This window comes from Zea mays, chromosome 2 (assembly GCF_902167145.1).
Source record: "Zea mays cultivar B73 chromosome 2, Zm-B73-REFERENCE-NAM-5.0, whole genome shotgun sequence".
Taxonomy (NCBI): domain Eukaryota; kingdom Viridiplantae; phylum Streptophyta; class Magnoliopsida; order Poales; family Poaceae; genus Zea; species Zea mays.
The window spans coordinates 19,296,417-19,305,461 of NC_050097.1; positions in this window are offsets into that span (position 1 = coordinate 19,296,417).

Here is a 9,045-nt window from a genome sequence, read left to right on the forward strand (position 1 = left end):
TAAAGGAGAGAACCTTCTCCCTCCACCTTCGGAGGTTCGAAGATGAAGTAGTAGAAGCAAAGGTAAGTGAGCGCAAGAGTAATCAATATAAGGCTAGTTGAAACATTAGTGTCACATCATTTCTTTTACCATTATCTAATACTCCTTTAGATATACTACATCCGTTCTATAGTATTTGTTGCTTGCTAGTTTATTTTTTAACTAAACGACGACAAATGAAAAAAATAACGGATGGACTACTTTATTAGAGCAGATTACAAGATATTCGAGGCATTATACCTCTGAGGGTCTTGTGAGTCGCGCAAAGAGCTTAAACACAACAAGATTTCATATGGTCTGCTGACCGAAGGTAGTACAATCCCAAGGTATATGAATGCTCGACAATGTAGAAGTGGTATTGTGCACATATTTATAGTGTCAAGCTGATGCACATCTTCGTAATGAATTACAAAAATTACAAAATTACCCTCTATCCTATACAACAGATCTAGACAACTGATGCAGGGTATCTATATCCTTTCACACAAGAGAGGTATCGTGCATGCCTTGTTGTCGCCCTTCGGGGCTCCTCTTCATCCGAAGATGGTCGCGCCCCCCTATTCTAGCTTCGCTTTCCTTCGCGCATTCGCCAAGCTTCGAATGTGGCCATCGTAGTTTCTCATTACAATTCGATAATTTCAAAGGTTACTCTCTAAAACACACTCAGACAATGGATCTCGTTATTTGTGGGCCTTCAACAAAACTTTCTCCCCAACAATATCCCCTCGTGGGATTAGTTCGTTTTCTATAATGATCTCAAATCACGAATCTCAACAAAGAGGGCTTTACATCGAAGGTCTAAAAACACCTTCTATTGAGTTTATTATTGGAAAATGTCTTTTCACTGAAATGTTATGCGATAAGGAAGACACAAATAATGAAACTGGAACCGCTAGGTAGCGAATGAACCACACGTGTCGCCTTAGATGTGTTCAATTTCAGCATGTTAACTATTCTCCTTATTTGTTGCTTCGTCATTGTTTCATATCCATACAAAGAAGAGAAATAGGTTGCTACATAAGAGGTTGAATAATATTGTCTATGTTTCTTACAACCGACGGATGAATACTATGTTCCAAATAAGGCATGACAAGAAAGGGAAAAGCTTTGACCATTTGATCATTGAAGAGTTTGATTAGGATAATGAGTGAACTAACTCATCACATGTACACCCTCAAGGTTCTCGTGGGTGTGAGTCTAGTGAGAATAGACTTACATGGGAAGTTGTTGATGAAGTTGTTGGTGTATCAAGGTCATTGAGGTTGTAATTTGCCAAGGAACGTCAGCAATCGGTGTGTAGGAAATTCAAACTTAAGGTTAGATGAAGATGAATCAGATTTAGGCGATGAAAAACAGGAAGGAGATCAAGGCCCACATGATGATGCTTATGTGGCAGATTGCGAGGATGCTCCCACTCGCAATGGTGCTAGTGACGGTGGAAAAAATATGCAAGTTGTAAACAATCATGATGAATTCGAAGATTGATATTGAGTAGGTGGAGTTGGAAGTTAGCTTTTGAGAAATTTCAGTAGCGCCTATGTTTTGTGTTGCTAGTTGTGCACTAGTTAGGATATGGTGATATGTCACTATCAAGCTTTTGCTTGTGTTGTTATCTAGCTATCGAGAGTTATTAATTGGACCACTAGTAGCTTGTGGTTGACTTTTTGTAATGTGGCTAAGTGATCGTAGACTAATGCCATGTAATACCCAAAAAATTGGAGTTATAGAATGTACAAGAATTGGGAAATATAAAAGGTTTATTTGACTACTTGTGTTGTTTTTCTCATTTGTGCATATTCAAATCATGGGGTTACCTTAACTACTAACAACTACATTAAATAAAGGGAATAGTACATCATGTTGGAGTTTATTTGTTTGTGCATTTAATGATAGTAATAAATGTAATAAAAATGTAGTAGTGCTGAAATTGGGGTTAAACCTAATTTGAAATCTAAAACTTGGAAATGAAATAGAAAAAGAAGAAAGAAGAAAAGGAAAACAATATACACTATAAAGAAAAATATAGATAAATAAATATAATTTTTCATGATGATATTTTTTATTTGTGCACTTAATTTGGGTGTGAAACTCACCAATACATTTAAATTCAAATACCAAATTTTGAAATTTAGAAAAAGGCAAAACATAAATAATAAAAGAAAAGGAAAGAAAAAAGAGAACAGGGAATAAGCCGCATTGGGCTGAATCTACAAGGCAGCCCAACCTCCCCTCGCGCTTGCCCATGCGCCGAAACACAGGGCCCACATGTCAGCCACGCGACCCCACGTAGTCCTGCACGCCGTTTTCCATTCTCTCGGTCACTTGCAGATGGGCCCGACTCGCCTGCCTCTCACGGATGGACTCTAGCGCTATCTCCTCTGTCCTCTGGCCGCTAGGACCCGCTGTCAGCGTAGCTTTCAACCAATACCACCGCGCAGCTCGATCTCAATGGAACACGCGATTATCCTAGCGCTGCTGGCTCAACTACCCTGCCCAGCTCTACATAACCGCAGAGCAGTGTCATACCCCCTGCTTCATCTTCGTGGCGCTGCGTGTGAGAATCGGGAACAATCGGCATTAGCAATTACTGGCGGAGCAGCTGCTCGGAAGTCGTCGGGCGTGGCCGAGCCGTTCGCGCGCGGGATCCCGAGGCACCCAGGTGCCTTCGTCGGAGTTTGCTCAGGCGGCCGGGTCATCACTCGACGGCGGCGGTCAGCGCAGAACGCAAAATCCGATGAGCCCACTCTTCCCTCTGCGATGTCCTTGGATGCATTGGGTTGTCGTGAGCGAGTGGGGATGGCAAGTTTGGGAGTGGTCCTGGGGCCGGTGAACCGCCGGTGTGCCCTTGTGTGTTAGTGGCGAGCTGTCAGCAATGCTCCATCGCAGGTCACAACACAGCCACCGACACTGGTCCGGTGCCTTCTCCGCGCTTGGTGGGCCGTAGAGTAAAAAGGTCGAATGCTCGTTACTCTGGTTCGGAATGGACAGTGTAAGCGGATGGGTATTAACCCTATGCAGGAAGTCTGTAAGGTCAGGGGAAAAACAAATGCTAAACTCCAGTTAAACTTCCTTCCTCGCCTATCCTCTTCTTCCTCCTCGATCTGTTCTTCCCCATTCCAGTAGGCTGTTAACAAATTGGTATCAAAGTCTACCGATCTTGGCACTGAAGATTCCCCCTTACTTCACTCGCTCAGCAAAAATGGCGGGCGCCCCCGATCCCAACCTGACGGCTGCTCTGAATGCCCAATCCAAACAGATCGAAGCCCAATCCAAGAGCCTAACCACCCAATCCAAGCTACTTCAGCAGTTATGCGATCGATTGGAAACCCAGGATGCACGGTGGCGCCATCTCGAGAAGTCTGTGGCCGCCAATTCCGACGACATCGCCGCGATCCAGGTGCAGGTCGCAAATCGCGACACCACCTCGCCGGATACCACAAGGGCGCTCGGCTGGGCTCCTCTCGAGGAGTTCGCGGCAGACGCCATGACCCGGGTGGCCGCGCTGGAGAACGTCACTTCTGTCTTCGAATCATGGAGGCCGCGCGTCGAGGTATCAGTCGACGGCGTGAAGGACTCCGTCGACGCCATTCGCGCGGAGCTGTCCAGGGTGGCGCGCTTCCTCGAACGCGGTGCCATCCACGACTCACCAGATCCGCGCGGCGTCCTCGGTCCTCACCAGTCGACGGCGGAGCGCGTGCCTCCTCCCTCGTGGAACACCGACGGCCCAAGCGGGCACCGCATCGACAATCAACCACGGGAGACGGTTTTTGGGGGTTTTTACCCCCATCACTCCCTCCCGTCCATGGGTATGCACTCACATCCTCAGGGAGCTCCTTCATTTGCTTCAGATGTCCACACTGGGGGCACGTCGGGCACTGGTCTCAACCCACCTCCCGCACCGTTCGGCGGTCGTGCTTACGGTGTCCAGTTCACCAATTACTTAGGTCAGTTGCCCAAGCTGAATTTTCCTGAGTTTGACGGTTCCTACCCCAAACTATGGCAAACACGTTGTGAATCATATTTTTGCATGTACTCCGTAGACCCATCCGTCTGGATTGAAGTAGCCACAATGAGTTTCACCGGTCCTGCAGCCAGATGGTTACAATCGATCGAACACAGCCTTCACCAGGTCACTTGGCACGAGTTTGGGCTGTTAATTCGTGAGAGATTTGGCAAAAACCAGCACGAAACTCTTCTTAGACAACTCCTGCACATCCGTCAATATTTCAGTGTCTCTGATTATATTGAACAATTTGCACAACTAGTTGACCAGTTAAAGGCTTATCAACCCTATGCTGACCCACTTTACTATATCACTAAGTTTGTCGATGGGTTGCGTGATGATGTACGCTCTATTGTGTTAGTGCAACGCCCACGAGATCTCGATACTGCCTATGTTCTTGCTCAGTTGCAGGAGGAGGTGCGCGAGGGTACCCGACAGCGGGAGGGCAAGTTCACTCCAAGAACATTCAGCAAACCAGCGGCCTCAGGCACCAGCCTTACACATGACAGTAAAGCAACTCATTCCCTCAAGCTGGATCATGCGCCTGCTGCCATTCCTTCTCGACAAGCTCAGTTAGAGGACAAATTGGCTACATTATATGCATATCGAAAGGCCAAAAGACTTTGTTACAAATGTGGACTCCAATATAATCGAGGTCACAAGTGCCCTGACACCGTGCAGTTACACCTGGTCGAAGAAATGTGGCAGTCTTTTCAGTTACCGGAAGATGAGGAACCTGTTACTGATGTTACAGCTGAGGAGTTGCTTCTGTTACATATGTCGCAGGCTGCTGTTCTCAGTGCAGATACCCCCAAGACCATGCGGTTTATTGGCCACATTGGTGGTATGGATATGTTGGTACTGTTGGATTCGAGCAGCTCTACTTCATTTATCAGCCACCGAGTTGCTTCGCATTTGCCCAATTGGACTCGCTTATCAGCTTCACTTCGCGTACAGGTGGCCAATGGATCCCAATTATCCTGTGACCATGAATTGACTAATGTCACATGGTACCTCAATGAGTATGCCTTCTCATCAAGCTTGAAGATTATTCAACTCACTCACTACGACCTCATCTTAGGTATGGACTGGTTGAGTTCCCATAGCCCTATGTGGGTACACTGGGAAGATAAGTGGCTGATTATACCGTACCAAGGCTCTACTATCAAATTGTGTGGTATGGGGGTTCAGGATATGCAGTGTACTGTTATGGAGGTATCTTACTTGGAATCCCTCACTGACAAGGATCAAGCCATTGTTCACAAGTTGCCCGCAGAACTGCAGCAGCTACTCACTCAATATGCTGATATATTTGAAGTTCCACAGGGTCTTCCTCCCCCACGCGAGTGTGACCATCGTATTCCATTGCTGACCGGTGTAAGCCCAGTACAACTCAGGCCGTATCGTTATGCACCAGCTCTGAAATCAGAAATTGAGAAACAAGTAGCGGACATGCTCCAGACAGGAATTATTCAGAACAGCAGCAGTGCATTCTCATCTCGAGTCATTCTAGTAAAGAAAAAAGACAACACATACCGGTTTTGTGTCGATTACAGACATCTAAATGCACTGACCATCAAAACCAAGTTTCCGGTACCCATTATTGACGAGTTTTTGGATGAGCTTCACGGCGCAGCCTGGTTCTCCACTCTCGACCTACGAGCGGGGTTCCATCAGATCCAAATGGCTTCAGAGGACCAACACAAAACGGCATTTCAAACCCACCATGGTCATTTCGAGTTTAAAGTCATGGCCTTCGGATTGTCTGGCGCACCCGCAACATTTCAGGGAGCGATGAACAGGACTCTTGCCCCACTGCTCCGGAAATGTGCCCTTGTTTTCTTTGATGACATATTGGTCTACAACCATACATGGTCTGATCATATTCAGCATTTGGAGTTAGTATTCAGTCTTCTTCGAGCCGATCAGTGGCAGATTAAGTTGTCCAAATGCTCCTTTGCACAACAAGAAATTGCATATTTGGGCCACGTCATTTCAGCGCGAGGTGTGGCAACAGATCCCTCAAAAGTGGACGCCGTTACCTCATGGCCAGTACCTGCAAACTGTCGAGAGTTACGGGGATTTCTCGGCCTCGCGAGATATTACCGGAAATTTGTACGCCACTTCGCGGTGATTTCTATACCCCTAACTCAATTACTGAAGAAGCACACACCTTTTGTCTAGACTCAAGACCACGATCATGCTTTTCATACACTCAAGACAACACTGTCCTCTGCCCCAGTCTTGCAACTGCCTGACTTCTCGTCCCCGTTTGCCATTGAAACTGATGCGTCAGGATCAGGCATTGGTGCGGTTCTCAGTCAGAACAGCCACCCTCTCGCTTTTGCCAGTAAAGCTCTGGGTCCAAAATACAGAGGATTATCGACCTATGAAAAGGAGTACCTAGCTATTCTGATGGTTGTCGACCAATGGAGACCCTACCTCCTACACGATGAGTTCATAATTTACACTGATCAACGCAGTCTCTCACACTTGACAGAGCAAAAGCTTAATACACCGTGGCAGCAAAAAGTTTTCACCAAACTCTTGGGTCTCCAATACAAAATATTATACAAGAAAGGAATTGAAAATGGTGCAGCGGATGCCCTGTCACGTCGTCCCCATGAATACTCAGAGCTTTATCATATTTCTAGCAGTAGCCCCTAGTGGCTTTCAGAAATTATGGACGGTTATCAACAGGATCATCACGCCCAGCAGCTGCTATCTGAGCTGGCCGTGACTGCTTCACCTGCTGGCCATTACAAACTTCAGAATGGGGTCATCAAATACAAGGGTCGTTTCTGGCTGGGTGCTAATTCAAATCTGCAGCGTAAGGTCATATCTGCATTTCATGACAGTCCTATGGGAGGGCACTCTGGATTTCCAGTTACCTACCGCCGGATTCATCAACTGTTTGGATGGCCTTACATGAAACAACAGGTGAAAGATTATGTGGCAGCTTGCTCCATTTGCCAACTGTCCAAGCCCGATAGGTCCAAATATCCTAGACTGCTCTAGCCCCTCCCCGTGCCAGAACAAGCTTGGCAGGTAGTGTCGATGGACTTCATCGAGGGTATGCCTCGTTCTGCTCATGCTAATAGCATCTTAGTGGTCGTGGATAAGTTTTCGCGCTATGCCCATTTTATTCCACTCTTGCATCCTTACACAGCTTTCAAAGTGGCCCAGCTGTTTATGTCATCTGTTTACAAGCTACACGGCATGCCAGAAGCTATCATTTCCGACTGTGATCGCATTTTCACCAGCTCTCTGTGGCAGGAATTGTTCAAGCTGGCTGGTACACAGCTGCGTATGGGGTCAGCCTACCATCCTCATTCGGACGGCCAGACCGAGCGCGTCAATCAGTGTTTGGAGACCTATTTACGCTATTTCATCCATGCCTGTCCGCACAAGTGGAACCCGTGGTTGTCTCTTGCAGAATTCTGGTACAACACGTCCTTTCACTTGGCTCTTGGTCGCTCTCCATTTGAAGTCCTCTACGGTTGACCTCCACGACATTTTGGCCTGGCTGCAGAAGACTCAGTTACTGATGTGGATCTGGCCACCTGGTTGTCCAACCGTGAGTTGATGACCAAGGTCGTGCGTCAACACCTTCACCGCGCCCAGTCCCGTATGAAGTCCCAAGCAGACAAGGCACGATCAGAGAGGGAGTTTGCTGTGGGGGAGCGTGTATACCTCAAGCTCCAGCCATATATTCAAACATCCATCGCACCCTGGGCCAACCACAAGCTATCCTTCAAATATTTTGGGCCCTTCACAGTAGTGCAGCGCGTGGGTTCAGTTGCATACTGATAGTCGCCTAGAGGGGGGGGGTGAATAGGGCGAAACTGAAATTTACAAATATAAACACAACTACAAGCCGGGGTTAGCGTTAGTAATAATAAATGAGTCCGCAAGAGAGGGCGCAAAAACAAATCCCAAGCGAATAAGCAAATGAGACACGGAGATTTGTTTTATCGAGGTTCGGTTCTTGCAAACCTACTCCCCGTTGAGGAGGCCACAAAGGCCGGGTCTCTTTCAACCCTTCCCTCTCTCAAACGGTCCCACGGACCGAGTGAGCTTCTCTTCTCTAATCAAAGCCGGGAACAAAACTTCCCCGCAAGGGCCACCACACAACTGGTGCCTCTTGCCTTGATTACAATGGAGTTGTGATCTCAAGAACAAGTGAGAAAGAAAAGAAGCAATCCAAGCGCAAGAGCTCAAATGAACACGGCAAATCACTCTCACTAGTCACTAGGGCTTTGTGTGGAATTGGAGAGGATTTGATCTCTTTAGTGTGTCTAGAATTGAATGCTAGAGCTCTTGTAGTAGTTGAGAAGTGGAAAACTTGGATGCAATGAATGGTGGGGTGGTTGGGGTATTTATAGCCCCAACCACCAAACTTGACCGTTGGCTGGAGGCGTCTGCTCGATGGCGCACCGGACAGTCCGGTGCACACCGGACAGTCCGGTGCCCCTGCCACGTCATCACTGCCGTTGGATTCTAGCCGTTGGAGCTTCTGACTTGTGGGCCCTCCTGAGTGTCCGGTGCACACCGGACATGTACTGTTTGATGTCCGGTGCACCGGCATGGGCGTGCCTGACGTCTGCGCGCGCTGCGCGCGCAATAAATGCACCGCAGGGAGCCGTTGGCGCCGCAGAGAGACGTTGCTCCGCTGGCACACCGGACAGTCCGGTGCACACCGGACAGTCCGGTGAATTTTAGCGGAGCGGCTGCCGCGCGAACCCGAGGCTGGCGAGTTCCTGAGGCCGACTACCCTTGGCGCACCGGACACTGTCCGGTGTACACCGGACAGTCCGGTGAATTATAGCCGAGTCGCCTTGGAATTTCCCGAAGGTGGCGAGTTGGAGTCTGAGTCCCCTGGTGCACCGGACAGGTACTGTTCACTGTCCGGTGGCACACCGGACAGTCCGGTGCGCCAGACCAGGGGTGCCTTCGGTTGCCCCTTTGCTCCTTTGTTGAATCCAAAACTTGGTCTTTTTATT